Below are 13,780 nucleotides of genomic sequence, written 5' to 3' on the forward strand. Positions count from 1 at the left end.
AACAACCAACATTATTAACATATACTTAGATATATAAATCGCCACGACACTGCAAGAATAATACGAGGTGATATGAATCCACTGCTGTGATTATTATAAGCTACTCCTCTACAGTACCGTATGGTAAAATCCAGCGCCAAATGTAAAAATGGCAGTGACTGCAACTGCAACTACTCGGTTGTGACATGACGACGAATATCTCGATAAACGCATCCAGGTATAATTTAACTATTTGTTTTAATAACATTATGTAGGTATACTTTATAATATGCGTGTAAAAGCAACATCTTATGTCAAAGCCATCAGACAACAATCCGAAAACGGTGTATTAGTTGTCCTCCTCCTCCATACATACTTTTAGTTAACGTTACTGTCAACAAATGTTTACGCTAAGTTAACGTTAGCTGCAATAAGCAGAGCCGTGTTGCTTATGTTTGCAAAATGCAGTCAAAATGCATAAAGAGCGTTTGTTACAGATACATTACCAGTTTTGGCAGAAATTAAAATAAAACTGCTTCTATGGTTGTCTCAACACAGATATAATGATATAATGATGATACATATTTTATATTTATATTATAATTGTGTATGCTCATAAATAAATAATTATTGTGACATTTACCCATGGTATGTCTGCCTGGCTTTCTTGAAGGGTTCACATGGTGTGTGGGGCTTGTTCTCAGCAAGTGACACGTGCAGATAATACAGTAGGACCCTTGCACTCTATAATTGGGGGCCAAGCAGCGAAACTGCGAAGGCACCCATTGAGTTACTAGCTTTTCCTATTATTATTACACTTCTGCCATTGGAGTCTATGGCAGCCCATAGAACGCCTGGCTAAAAAGTTCAGATTTTTTGGCAGAAAGTTTCGGGACACTCCACTGACCACTCACACTTATTTACGGACCTCTAAACCCAGCCGTCTAGAGCCACCAACCAAGGGTGCGGGAAGGGGGGTGCTGAGGGTGCTGCAGCACCCCCTGCTGGCAGGAGATAGATTAAAAAAAAATTTTTTTTTTAAATAATTACTAATTCGCAATCTGACATTATTTATATTTTTGTATGTGAAATGATGAGTCAAATAGCAAAAAAGGGTTATGGATAGGTTCGAATATAGGCTACTAAAAATTAACAGTTATAGAGATCAACGTGAACGTGAGTCAGTTAGGCTACTGTAAGAACCGTATAGCTTGGTTTCAGCTATGTGATAGCGATCAAGTGTGTAGCCTAGGCCTACGGTTGATATAGACCTACATATTCTATGCGATTTACACATTCAAAAAAGCATGGATAAGCTGAAAAAAAACGAATAAATGTATAGCTAGTGAAATCATTTCACTATCCTAGTCGCTAAGATAGAAATTAGGACACATAGCCTACTTGCTGTGGAGACGACACTTTACACAGTAAAATTGACAGAGTTGTTTTCGACTCCAATAGAGTCGATTCTGATTCTGTCATAGAGACCCATTGGTCCCACCCCACAGAGAGTAAATTTGACTCTTCTCCTAGAGCACATTTTTCAGAGTTAAATTTACTCTATAGAGAGTTGGAAAATCACCAAGATAAACTCCACAGGGAGTAAAGAAAAATCTACTCTATAAGCCAACAACTCTTTCCAGAGTCATCTTAACTCTTAATGGGGTAATCTTAGTTTATCTCTATTCAGAGTTTATTCCCAGCTACTCTTGCTAGAGTCACCATTTTGCTTGTCTTTATTTACCCTTTATCAAGTTCTACAAAATCTGAAGGACATAGACAAATTATTGAAAAAATATTTATTACAAAATATTATGTTAATGTATCAATATACAATATAAAAAGTTTTTTTTTTTTTTTCCTTTTGTAAATGCATGTACAGTACAACACATTTGGCATCAAATGGAACAAAGCCACTAGAACATAATATCAAGTTGTTGTTAGTGATACATTAGCTTACATACCAATTTTACTCACTCTACAGTCTGTACTGAAACATTCTAGCATCACCGACATGTTTAAGTCCACACATTCTAACAGTGAAGCTACACCAGGCGCGTAACTGAAGCTTTACGTTCGCATAGCGTCTGCTGCAACAATTAGCTGCCACTATAATCAATGGAGGTAGCTACACCAGATGTGATAGCGGCGCGTACGTTTGAAAAAAATAGACCATTCATTTAAAATGAATTTTACGCGTCGCGAACAGATCGCTTCAGTTACGCGCCTGGTGTAGCTCATACCTAAGGCATGATCCAATGGATGGGGCCTAGAAGAGATTTAAGATGACTTAAAGTATGATTCATTTCCTCAACACTTTGCTTATCACTCAAAAAACTGAATAGTTTCCTCAACCTGTATCTCATGTACAGCAGAATGCATAACAGGAACCACTGTATCAAAATCTACCGCCAAATCATTACTTGTGTGTTCACTACAGTTATTTTCCAAAACATGAACATTATTAACGCTATACTCATGTAACCTTTCCAAATGTTTTCTAAAAGCCAGAAAATGTCCCTGAAACACCCAGTCTCACCATACTTTAACCTGAGTGTTCTACCGGGACACAGCCCATGTGGTGATTCTGCTACCTGGATCCTTTTTTGCAGTTCGATGCTGGAGGAAGAAAGACCTTTACTCTGTTTAATAGTCTTCTCTTTGAACATAGTTGACCACCTCTCAAGAAGCTTCGCTGAAATCTCACCAAACAGTAACAGTCTTGCTCAATCTGATCCATTACATCCACAAATCGAGAGAATGTTGCAAGCATATGAGGTGATTGAGGGTCATGGACCATTTTTTCTGACGATAATCAAACGTTCACCTTCAGCCGCACAACTTCTTCATCAGAAGAATGCTTCATTAGAGATACCGCCTCTCTCAGCTGTTCTTCATTCAGGACTGGCTCGGGCACATCTTCAGAAGCTGGTCCTCCATTATGTTCATTGTGTGCTAGACTTTGTGGTTCCTGAGGCTTTCCTCTGAATTGTTTTAATGCGTCAGGCCAGGTACCCTGATCCGCTGGCTGGATCATAGAAATGTTCCTATAAAACAGTATAAAGTAGGGTGAGTTACAGCATTAAGGGGAAATCCAGCGATTTTCCAAATAGATCTCCATTTCTTGGATCACCGAGTATGTAAAACGAAAACAATCGGTTTTACATAGCTCGAGTTGCTACAGCCAGCAGCTAAAGCGACTGTGCAGCTACAGCGCTACACTCTGGGGTCATGAACATTGGGGCTCAGGAACATGCCCCTAGAGTGTAGCGCAGTAGCTTCCTGGCTGCAGCATCTCGAGCTAAGTGAATCCGATTGTTTTTTTGTTTTTTGTTTTTTCCCTGTACCGACAGTTCTCGGTGACCTTGAGAAATGGAGATCAATGTGAAATTCAGTGCACTGTAAACAATGTATTTGATCTTAAACAGATTCATTACAATTTGTATGCAGAAATACTTATGAAATGGTTTCATTTCAAGTTCAATCATTTAAAAGAAACAAAAAATACTGTTCATCTGGTGGTTGAGATACTGGGATTTAAAGTCAAAAGTCAAGCACAGCATGACAAATCCACACACTCGCATCTGTGCAAAATTATCTTTTTATATAGCTTTTGGTCATAGGCCTTTTTCAGGATTCCTGAAGAGGGTCTATGACCGAAATCTAGAATAAAAAGATCATTTTGCACAGATCTGAGTCTGTGGAATTTTTTTGAAGAAAAAAAAATACCTCAGTGTGGGTTTCAGTTTAGGTTACCTTTGTGTTAATGGGCAGCATAAAGATTTTACCAATATTTAACTAGGGAAAAAATGCCACTTACTTGCTCTACCCCATCATCTCCCTTGGGCTTATTTGGAGACAAGGCAGTGGTGTCATCTGAATCACATAATGCATCTACTACAAAGCAGAGGACAGAATAAATCAGTAATATAGTCATGTCCAGTACCTGTGACGGCTGTATGTCATGTAGTCTTTGATGACTGAGATTTTTAAACACTAAATAGGCTCAAAGACGGACATAATCAACATCCACAAACCCCACAGAGTGGCATTCCATCAAAACAATGTGTTGCAACCGCTGTTGATATATTCACAAAACTTGTACCAAGTTTTAACTACATTCCATAATACAACTCACCATCATCTTCTGCAGGCTTCAGCTTTAATACACCACAATTTGGATCCTTCACCACATCTTCAGACACATAGTTGTCAATCTTCTGTACCAAACTCATCATACATTTTAGCCCAGCTTGGTGTTTGGCTTCAATATCAAATTTCATGAACACTAAAATAAAAATTAACAGAACATTACAAAAAAAACCTGACAATAGACTTAAAAAATGCAACAATTGAATAAATCAGTACCTTGGTTAAAGAAATCCTCTAGAGTGGCATCAGTTTCCACCATTTTAATGTATCTGGTCTGCCTGGTATTTAACTTTCACCAACATCCTGAAAAAACATAAAATCAAACATTCAGACAAAATCAACACTACTTTTAAAACACTTTCTTAAAACAAACCAGGTAACAACTATCTCAGTGACACTGACTAAACTAGTTAATGTGGCACGTGCACCTGTTGGCACTTTGCACTGAACACGTGTCTTCTATGCTATCAATGATGCACATTCAGCAATCAACACATGTCCTTGATAGTAAATTAATGCAGCTAGTTTTGAAATAACCAACTTGTTAAGGCCAAATTCATGCTTATGGATGCCTGCTTTACGTGAAACAAGCTTTTTAGTAGAGCATGACCTTTAAGCTAATTTGCCCTATTAATGACTGTTAATGTTAAGTAGCTAACAACAGTAACTGTTACCTCATTAAGCTAACCATAGCCTTTATTTGATATCTGATTTGCATTATGCTAGGCTGCCAATGAGAGCTACGTTGGCTGATAGGCTAACCAAGTCAATGTTAACCATTAAAGACGATTATACTGGTATCATATTTGGTTGAGTAAATATTAACATGATAAAAAAACGTATAGCATTGTACAATACAGGAGCACGAATTGACATGTACCTCATGTTACACAGAGGTAACGTTAACGTTCATGTTAACTTTCAACCTTCGTTAGCAGTTAACTTAACGTTAACGTTAGCCCCTGAAGGTCAACACATTTCAGAACGATATCTTGACCATACATTTACGTTCAGTTACACTCCTCTTTCGCGTCACCACTTATCGTTTATCATTTTCGCGGCATACTACGGAACATGTCACATGTGAAATAAATCTCTAGTAAGTGTATTTTAGATGAACATCTACTCACCTTCAACTGCAACAGAGAGATTCTTCTAATCAGGCTCCGTCGCGTCGCTGCAGTCTCAAATGGAAGGAAGTGGGTGATAAGCTACTAACGTTCGTCTCTGACGTGAGATGCCAGAGGGCACGTTTCGCCAGTTAGTAATTTGTCTGAGCCCTTACACAATTGCATGTAACAAACATACAATAATAATAATAATTATTATTATAATGTTTGTTCGCTTTGACTATTCTTTGTGAACAGCTATAGGCTTGATAACAGAGACTCCGTTTATAGCCTGGTTTATGGGTGATAGCTTAGCAGTATTTGCCTATTTTACTGTAGCACATGCTAGCCTACAAACTTGCAAGTAATTTTTTAGTAGCCTAGTCCAGAAAAAAATCTTAAAGCTACCGAATGACTTTGGAATTAACTAGAAGAAAAACACTATTTTTTATGAATAATATCCAAATAATAATTAGGCAAACATCTCCCAAGAAATTTCTAAAATGGCGTCCAAATGAGAAAATGGGGTGGATGATTAACTCTTGTGATTTTAACTCTGTTTTTTAACTAATATGCTAGAGTACATTTTACTCCAACTGTAGTAAATGTAACTCTATTAGAGTCAATAACAGTCTACTCTGTCATTTTAACTCTTGGAATTTTACTGTGTAGGCTATTCAGAAATTATTTGCGAGATCATTGCAGCCTGATTATTAGCCTATATTTAAAGCTTATACCATGGTCTAGGTTGAAAAGGGTGTCATTTAAAAAGTGATATAGCCTACTACACCTATAAAATTATTATGACGTTGCTTGACAACACCTAGAGTTAGTCCGCTCAGCTGTGACTTATCAACATTCATTGCAAAAACAGCTGAAAAAACGAAGGATTTTAACTCTAAAACTCATTTAGTATTAATAATTGATTTCATATTTATTTATTTCGTAAGTGACCATGGTATAACGGGATAATGCCCTTCGATGCGTCCATTATCAGAAATAAATGGACTTCGCAGAAGCAACCGTCCTCCGCTTCGCGTCGGACAGTTCACGCCTCCGCGTCGTTCATTTATTTCTGATAATGGACACCTCGTCGGGCATTATCCCTTACCTAACATCTCTGGTGTGGTTTTGACGATCAGAAAAGTAATTTTCCTTAGCTATACTGAAATAGGCTAATGATGTCAAGTTCTGTGGGGTTAGGGTGGCGCAGTGGACTCGGAGTGCTGTCGCGGAACATTGGAATTTATGGCTGCCCAGGACTTTTCTAAAACGTCTCGCTATCACCCGCACACCGCACTAAAATGACGTAGGCTATTTAGCAGTCAAAATCCGAAACATGTCCGGGGGGGGGGGGGGAGAATCGTCGGACATCCATTATTTTTGTTATTCAGCACCCCTGGTCAAAAATAGGTTCCCGCGCGCCTGCCACCAACAGGTCAAAATCTGGCCGAAAATTGAATCGCTGGGTCTAAAGTTATGAAATTTGGTACACTGATTCAGCACTGTCCCATGATCACTCTCACCAATTTACAGAACTCTATGCCCAACACTCTAGCGCCACCAATGGGTCAAAACTGGATTGCATTAACGCATGTGAAGATTGAACGGTGCATCCGATTTTTACAAATCAGGCACTGTTGGAATCCCTGGACCGACCTAAGTTCAATGACTTCTATTACGTCACTTTCCGCCATATTGGACCTCCGCCATATTGGATTTAGTCCAAACTCTACGAAAAGTTTCAGCGTTCACAAATTTCATCCGATTTTCACAGAACTTGGCGGAGATGATCTTCTGCTCGAGCCGCACAAACGATACTTGTCAGATTTTTCAATTTCATTTTTGTTTGCCTGTGACAGCCAATCAAATATGGCGATGAAGCGCCAAACAGGAAGTGGACTAACATCTCTGTGGCACTTTGAGTTAACATAACAAAACTCGATACCATTCAGGACACTGTCCCAATCACTCACAGCAATTCATATGCATATACATTGAACACTCTAGCGCCACCACCAGTTCAATGCTGGACATGCGTTTTGTCTGATTTTAACAATTGAGGTAGTGTCTGAATCCTTGGACCATACAGAGTTCATCGACCCCTATCCTATCACTTTCCGCCATATTGGCCATATTGGATTCAGTCCAAACTCTACGAAAAGTTTCAGCGGTTACAAATTTCATCCGATTTTCACAGAACTTGTCGGAGATCATCTTCAGACCGAGCCGCACAAACGATACTTGTCAGATCTTTTCATTTAATTTTTGTTTGCCCATGACAGCCAATCAAATATGGCGATGAAGCCACCAAACAGGAAGTGGGCTAACATCTCGGCTATGCTTTAATGTATGAAGTCCAAACTTGGTACAGGGACTTGGTATCTGATTGTGGGGACGCACTAGTAAATTGGCATCATGTGGCCTCTATAGGGGGCGCTGTAATACAGGAAGTGACCTTGTATCTCAGCAACGCTTTGGTGTACAAAGTCCAAACTTGGTATAAGGACCTGTTACCTGATTATGATGACGCACTAGGGAATTGGAATCATTTGGCCTCTATAGGGGGCGCTGCAATACAGGAAGTGAGCTCATATCTCAGCAACGCTTCATTGTATGAAGTCCAAACTTGATACATGGACATATTAGCTGATTGTGAGGACATGCAAGGAAAGTGGTCTCATTTGGCCTCTAGGGGTGCTGTAATAAAGAAAGTGAGCTCACATCTCAGCAACACTTTGGTGTATGAAGTCCAAACTTGGTAGAGGGACATTGTAGCTGATTGTGAGAATGCACAAGGACATTGGTGTAATTTGGCTTCTTGCTGTGAGTGCTTGCTCATGCCATGGCAACGCCATTCCTGCTATAGCGCACTGCTTGGCCCCCACATTGCTGCTTGCAGCTATATTTACTCTTCATTCTCATACAGGCTGGTTACAAAAAAGACTATAACCACACTTCTGTTAATTAGAGACAGGCAAAATATCCCGACTTTAATGCAAAATGTGTGTAATGATAAGGTACAACTACAAAATATTGAATGCTGTAGGAGTAGACTGATGTTATTGTGATCCTTGTGAACATGATTTAAACATCCCAGCTACAGCTCCCAGTTACACCCCAGCTTTTCCATTTAAATTATGCATTTTGTCATTGGCCACTCAAATACAGTAGAGCAGGGGTTCTCAAACTTTTGTGGGCCAGGGACCCTTCATGGAGTGGAACATTCTCCAAGGACCCCTCATAATCGCAACACATAAAACTTAAGTTAATCATGTAGCTGTATAGCCATTTTTTCTGTTAGATGCTATTTTAAAAACATAGAGTGCTAATACCACAATAGTCATGTTAGCAAACTTTGACAGTATGTAGGATTTTTTTAAAGGATTGTTGTTTCTTTGCCAAATGTAGGCCTATTATGTTGAGCACATAGTATTTGCTTCACATAACTTTCATTTTGTTGGTGGTTAATTAATAGTAAAGTGTTTTGACTAGGGCTGTCAAAATAACTGATTCATTTTGATTAATTAATTTGAGAAAAAATAACTGATTCAAAAAATTACTGCAGATTAATCGATTCCGTATGACCTTTGACCCCGAGCCGTTCTAGTCAGTAAAAATTTGACGGTAAAATGAAGGAGACAGAAGAAAACATGCTGCCTGGATCATTGATTGGAACATTTACTTTTAAAAAACGGCCTGATGGTGTTCTCTATAGTCGCACATCAATGCAAAGAAATAAGTGTTGACATTGAGGGGAGTGTTAATTTATTTTCATTGTGTCCCCTAAGTTATATCTGTGGCCTGAAATGCCTTGTATGTGAAAAAAAAAACTTCTTCCCGAAGCACTTTTGAATTTATTTCCTCAGCATATTAGGTCATATCACAGATTATTATGGCAATTATTTTAACAGTGAAAATAATAATAAAATAGTTTTTGAACTTTAATGTCACTAATGCTGATTATTCAATGATTCATTTGAATTTAAATATTTAAAATACTTTCACAGAGTATGTAATTAATTAGATTTTTTTTTTTATCGATTGACAGCCCTAGTTTTGACGTATTGATGTAACTTATCAGCAGATCAATTGGGCAAATACTGATACTGTAGCATTTTTCGCCATTTCATATTTTGTAGCAAACTTTGTCAGGGACCCGCTGACAATGCGCTGCAGACCCCTGTGGGTCCCCGGACCCCACTTTGAGAACCAATGCAGTAGACCCCTGAGGACGTGTCACCACTTTCTAGTATATTATGTACAAGACTCTGCAATTTTTTCTATGGGAGAATAACATGGTGTGCTTGGGCAACAAGTCCTCATATTTGTGCTGTGTGCTTTTTTCCATCATCAACTTTTTGTTGTTATTGTTTTGGCTACAGATCTTTGTGTGTGTGTGTGTGTGTTCCCATGTAACATATAAGCTCCTAGTGTATTTGTGTGTCCCAATATTCTGATGCTGAATAAATAAGTTCCATGTGTGGCTGGGTATCAGTGCTGAATGAATAGGCCAAGGCCACAGATCTAAGTTCAGAGACTGGGATACACACATTGGCATTAACATACATGCCTATATATGTGTGTATATATATATATATATATATATATATAGTATGTATGTACACAATCTAATTATGGACAAACTTACATGACACTACAACAGGGGAGAAACAAAATAATTTACTATTGAAAGAGGTATGGAAAAACAGGAATGGTTTGCAATGACTCCCCAGCAAAACATGAATGACTTACAATGACTCCCCAGCAAAACATGAATGGTTTAAAGTGACCCTCACAGCACACCATTCTCTTTAGGTCTGGATCAGAATGGTACTGAATCATGGCCAAACTGTTGCCACAAGGGATCACGACCAGAGTGGTCAAACTTGCACTGGATTAGACTCGAAACAGTGAGAGACTACACCAGTGTTGTTGAAGATGATGCCCTCAATTAAAACTGGACCAACTCAGTGAAGTGCTATGGCTTTTCCCCTGCATGATTGCACCGATGCTTCTTGAGATGATCTTTTCTGGTGAAACTCTTGGCACACTGTGCGCAAATATATGGCCTTTCTCCTGTGTGAGCACGCTGGTGTCTATTAACATCGCTTTGACGGGTGAAACCTTTTCCACACAGAGTGCAGTTATATGGCTTCCCTCCTGTATGAATGCACTGGTGTTCATTGAGTTTAGACATCGCAGTGAAACTTGCTTCACACTGAGAGCAATGGTACAGCCTCTCTCTCGTGTGCATGTGTTGATGACGTTTGTAGACTACATCCTTTAGCATAACTTTTACCACACACGGTGCAAAGGTATGGCTTCTTTCCTGTGTGAACATGGTAGTGTTGCTTGAGATGATTACTTCTAGTGAAACTCTTGCCACATATGATGCAGTGGTATGGCCTCTCTCCTGTGTGCACGCGCTGGTGTTGTTTGAGACTACTCCCATCAGCAAAACTCTTGCTACACTGAGTACAATGGTATGGTTTCTCGCCTGTGTGAGTGCGTTGATGTCGTTTGAGAATATCCTGTTTGAAGAAACTCATACCGCACGTAATGCAGTCATATGGCCTTTCTCCTGTATGCCTTTGCTGATGTGTTTCAAGATGATGCTTTCTGGTGAATGTCTTGCCACACTGAGCACATAGGTGACGCCTTTCTCCTGTGTGAGTGCGCTGGTGTATGTTGAGCCCGCCCTTGCTAGAGAATCCCTTCCCACATTGAGTGCAGCGGTGTGGTCTCCCACCCATGTGGACGCGCTGGTGTGATCTGAGTTCACCCACAACAAGGAAGTTCTCGCCACATTTGAAGCAGGGGTATTGTTTCTTTACCATGTGAGCATAGCGATGCAGCTGGAACCGAGACCATACGTGGAAGCCTTTGCCACACAGAAAACAGGAGTATCTTTTGTATTTCTCTCTGTGTGAGATAGAGGTGGATGCTGGAAACCCCAAAAAAGGAGATGGTCCTTTTCCTATTTCATATAACAGGGCAAACAAAATGGGTATAAGAAAAGGCAGACATGACATAGTGTTGTTTGAGATGATGCTCTTAATTCGAACTCTGACTACACTGCAATGCAGTGTTACAACTTTTCACCATGACATCGTATGCCCTAGTAAAATGTGTACGATCTTGAATGAAGTGCTACCTTCTTCTATATGAGTGCTGAAGGTATGACATAACTCAAGATTATTCTCTTTGGTGAAACTTACCAAATGGAGCCCAGCGGTATGACCTCAATCCTGTGTGAATAAGCTGGTGCTCTTTTAGACATTCCCCTCGAGTGAAACTCTTGCCACAGTGACTGCAATGGTATGGCCTTTCCTCAGAGTGAATGTGCTGGTGTTGTTTGAGATGATCCTGTCTCGTAAAACCCTTGCCACACAGACCACAAGTGTGTGGCTTTTCTCCCGTGTGAATGCGCTGGTGTCTCTTAAGATGTCCTGCGCTAGTGAAACTCTTGCCACACTGAGTGCAGTGGTGTTGCTTCTCTCCTCTGTGAATGTGCTGGTGTGACTTGAGTTTTCGCACATCAAAGAAACCCTTGCCACACTGACAGCAGGAGTGTTGCTTCTTTGCTACGGGACCACAGTGATGCAGCATAAACTGAGACCGTAAGTGAAAGCTTTTACCGCACAGAGAACAGAAGTACTTCTTGGTCTTCTCTATGCATGAGATGGAGGCAGATGCTGATAATCCCGAGGATGAAGGAGATGATCCATTTCCTGTTGTATCCAAAAGAACACATATCACCAATAATACTTACATAAATGTCAACAATTGTCCTGTTTTATATCAGCAATTTTCTTACACCACATTACCTGTCGAGTTTCTGTATGAAACGAAAAACACTTCATCCATCTCTTAATAACAGACACACACAGATACACACAATGGGAATACAAAAAAAAAATTTTTTCCAGGGCTTCGGTATCCTGGTCCTCATATTCAACACAATCAATAACTGGAACCAATGTCTGGCATGAAGCTGAGCTTAATTAATGTCAGCTGAGATATCCTTTGAGTTTTGGGCTGAATGTGTTAGAGAACCCTGTGTGTTGGTGTAAATGTGTGTGTGTGTGTGTTACTATTAATAAGCTGGTTATTGTGACTCCACTGGGTTAGGGTGTCTGTGTGAATGTCATTGACAAATACATAACAATAAGATAAAACAGCGCTTTCCTAACCACTCAAAGACGCTTTACAGTTTTGTTACATAGGTACAAACAGACAAGGTACATAGACAAGGTTATATAACAGAGAACAGAAGAAAAAAACATACTGTACTGTAGGTGCATGGACAATGAAATGATGACAACATAATATAGTTGTAATTAAATTAATTTGGGGGGATTATCTTTATGTATTTTGGTTTAATATAAAAAAATAGAAATTATGGATTTGGGGAGATTGTAATTAAAAAGATGCATTGTGCATGCAAAAACAGTAAACAGAACCAATGTTGAACACAAGTTAAATGGTGAGTAATGAGTCCAAATACAAACACAAAGAGAAGCAGCAGTGATCAGGGGCGCCTGCAGGAATTAATGTACGCACAACCCCCCCCCCCCCCCCCAAAAAAAAAAAATCACACGTGGACAATATTTGTCCGTTTCCAGATTTTAGCCCTGTGCATTGTAAAAGTAGCCTACATAGCATAACAACATACACATGCAATAATACAACAACAACGTCTACAATGACCTATTCATTTGGACAACTTGATACAGCCTTATACAGGCGAAAGTTACCTTGTTTTGTTCTAGCGTACCGTGACGTCTGGCTTTAAACAGCTGTAATGCAGTCTAACGTTCTGACAAGCACACCAATTGCCTACCTTGTTCTTGCCCATCTGGAATAACCCCTCTAGCTTTGCTGCCTCCATACTTTCTGTTTTCGTTGTTTAAACTTGTGATATCCATGATAAGTATTGAGTTAGTGAATTAGCTCAACATTGTGTGCTGATAACCATATAGATAGCCGAGTAAAAGAAAACAAGTAGCCTAGTTGTGTGCCTGCGTGCATATTCTGTCTCCTGCTCAAACAAAATGTGTGCGCGTTAATTTTCATAACGTGTTCACTAAGTCACGTAATAGAAAATTGTAAATAGCCCGATGGCATACAGCTAATGGGATACTGTGCATAGTTGGGAAGGTATGGTGGGCCAATTTGGTGTGAATACACATTACACACACACACACACACACACAAGGGAAATTTTCTCTCGTTGAGTAGCCTGATGGTACGCACAGTGCGTACGGACGTACACCTGCAGGCGCGCCTGGCAGTGATAATGTATAGAATAGCCTGTGGCATGTAATGTCCGTTCTCAACTGTTTGGCTGTTGCTGGTTATTAAAATAGGTAGGATAGCCTATTTACGCCGTTCATTACGTCCCCACGCATCCTGATTAGTGAGATGGGCTTGAGGGGCCTGCTGACAATCCTGCATTGGGGCCTGGTGTTGACTTGATATGCCTCTCTGTGTGTGTGTGTGTGTGTGTGTGTGTGTTTGTGTGTGTGTGTATGAGG

The 13,780-nt window shown here is 39.8% G+C and overlaps 1 long non-coding RNA gene and 1 pseudogene across 2 annotated transcripts; both read right to left on the reverse strand.

Moving 5' to 3' along the window:
- Positions 1 to 1,817: 1,817 nt before the first annotated feature.
- On the reverse strand, positions 1,818 to 5,909 carry LOC143109095 (uncharacterized). Of its 2 annotated transcripts, XR_012983817.1 has the most exons (5): positions 5,262 to 5,909; positions 4,348 to 4,434; positions 4,118 to 4,267; positions 3,800 to 3,876; positions 1,818 to 3,026 (listed from the first exon to the last, which is right to left on the reverse strand). It is a non-coding gene; the product is annotated as an uncharacterized LOC143109095 (long non-coding RNA). The 2 variants fall into 2 exon arrangements; XR_012983816.1 differs by lacking the exon at positions 5,262 to 5,909 and having other exon boundaries at positions 1,819 to 3,026; positions 4,348 to 4,848.
- Positions 5,910 to 10,180: 4,271 nt separating this feature from the next.
- Positions 10,181 to 11,080, reverse strand: LOC143109244 (uncharacterized; annotated as a pseudogene).
- Between the last annotated feature and the right edge of the window lie 2,700 nt (positions 11,081 to 13,780).

This window comes from Alosa pseudoharengus, unplaced genomic scaffold, assembly GCF_046254945.1.
Source record: "Alosa pseudoharengus isolate Yale_2024_CS ecotype anadromous, Long Island Sound unplaced genomic scaffold, YU_APseudo_1.1 YU_APseudo_1.1_scf_7, whole genome shotgun sequence".
NCBI classification, from domain to species: domain Eukaryota; kingdom Metazoa; phylum Chordata; class Actinopteri; order Clupeiformes; family Clupeidae; genus Alosa; species Alosa pseudoharengus.